General features: G+C 47.1%; 1 protein-coding gene across 1 annotated transcript in view; it reads right to left on the bottom strand.

The window, feature by feature from the left end:
* The window catches only part of FIGN (fidgetin, microtubule severing factor), a 107,702-nt gene extending 106,083 nt beyond the window's left edge, over positions 1 to 1,619 (bottom strand). The window contains exon 1 of the mRNA XM_017735784.1: positions 255 to 1,619. The gene's annotated coding sequence lies outside the window, so the exon portion shown is untranslated. The remainder of the gene's footprint in view (positions 1 to 254) is intronic.
* Positions 1,620 to 1,916: the final 297 nt, after the last annotated feature.

Raw genomic sequence — 1,916 nt, 5'->3', positions numbered from 1 at the left:
TCATGCTGGCAGGGAAGGGCATATCGTGGCCTGGCGGCACAGACCGGGCCCTGCCTCTCACACACGGGTCTCCCCGGCGCGGCCGAACCCCGTGCGCCGGTGCTGCCCGGCACCCTGCTCTCCCCGCTCCATCCCCGCACACGTCTGCGCGCCCGCTTCCCTGTCACCGCAGCTGTGGAAGGGGGAGTGAGAGCTTCCCACGAGACAGATCCACATTCCTGGGCTTGCACCTGGGACTATCAGAGCGTTTTTACCTTCAAACGGGGAAGAAGCCACGCTGTCCGGATGCTGTTCTTGGGCTTTGGTTTAGATTGCTGGACTGGTTTCACTTCCTCTCTTCCTTGTCCTGCTGTGGAGTTAAGGATGGTTTGGGAGGGTTGTTTGTCCGTCCTGGATATAGAGGAGACTGATTAAATTTTCTTAGTAAAAGTGGAGGATGTAGAGGCAGTTAAGGCTCTGGAGGAGGCAGGGGAGACCAGTCCCAGGGGATTCCCATCTGGAGGAGTGGGAATAGGCTCGTTTCCCATCTGTTTCTTTTTGCAGTAATACAGTAGGCCTAAATAAAACTCTGAACTAGTTGCCAGCAGAAGCTGCTGTGAGCTGTCAGCCAGTCCCTATCCTACCCGGGTAATGGAGGAGGAAAAGAAAGGACAGGAAGGCCTGTCTAGGTGATGCTGTCCATGAAGTGATTTAGTCAATCAAAAATTATTTTTACCTACTGGTGAAAATAGGCACCTTTCATGCTTTTGGGAGGCTGTAGCCAGCCCGGGTGACAAAGTTGTGCCTAAAGATTGGAAATAAAAGGACAAACCAAAAGGGCTAGACAGACTTCTGCTTATTAAGAGTATGGAAGATGTTCCTGGCTCACTTGGACAGCTGAGCATAACTCTAGAACTGCTACATAAGGAGAGCACTGCTGGTGGAATAACAAAAGTGTCCTGAAACAAGCACCTGGTTTGGAGCAGATACTGCTTTTGCTTCCCAGAATGTCCCAGGTAAAACAAAACAGACACAGGAAAACATGGTTAAACTGAATTTTGGGATGTAGAGAGCTATTTTTAGAACTTGCAACATAGCTATAGCAACAGAATTCTATAGAAATAGCTTTAGACAGCTGCCCAGAGAAGCCAGCAGGCGAGACACCCGGCCACAGCACCTGCTGTGGTCCAGCCTGCACCATGCTCTTCTGACACCTTTTCCCTGCCCTCAGCATCGAGTGGCTCTGAGCAACAGGCCCAGAGGCTGGGTCAGCCCGTTGCCTGTGCACACAGCTGCTCACTGTCCCTTCTACAAGAGCTTGTGGGTATTAAGCAGCCACCTTGGCAAGCAGACAACTGCTCCAAATGCAGGTAACACATCAGTAGCCTCTGGTATTCGCTAATTTGACCCAACTATACATGTTACATTTAGAAGTCTCTGATGCTGAAATCTGCAACACAGCATATTGCCTCTGCTACTGTTGCCACCACCAGGCACTGAAAATAAGTCATCACGATCTATCCCAAGGTCATGAGCTTGGTCTAAAAATCATATTGTTAAACATAAAAAGGATTCTTTTGTCTTTGCTACTTTATACATATGGTTTCTTTTCCCACTGTTTTCCCAAACATGGCACTATACACTTTTTCTCTCAAGTGGAAGATGAGTTCCTTGCAGTTACAGACCTCTGTGACTTGTACCTGTAGGAAAACAACAACTGGCAATTACCATAAGGCATTAGTTGATAAGCACAAGTGCTTTTTAAACTTTTTGACCAATAAAGAGTGTATTTACCAATCTTTGTACTGCATTAACCTCAGTTTTTTCATCTTATATACCTATATTTTTATTTTCTTCAGGCTTCTCCTGCCACATTAAAATAAGTTGAAACAATAGGCATGCAGTATATGTTTGTATGGGCTGACATTCATTTCTGT

Source organism: Corvus brachyrhynchos, unplaced genomic scaffold (genome assembly GCF_000691975.1).
Source record: "Corvus brachyrhynchos isolate BGI_N302 unplaced genomic scaffold, ASM69197v1 scaffold255, whole genome shotgun sequence".
In the NCBI taxonomy this organism is placed as follows: Eukaryota; Metazoa; Chordata; class Aves; order Passeriformes; family Corvidae; genus Corvus; species Corvus brachyrhynchos.
The sequence above is the reverse complement of the archived record's forward strand: the minus strand, read 5'-3'. Positions and strand labels throughout refer to the sequence as shown.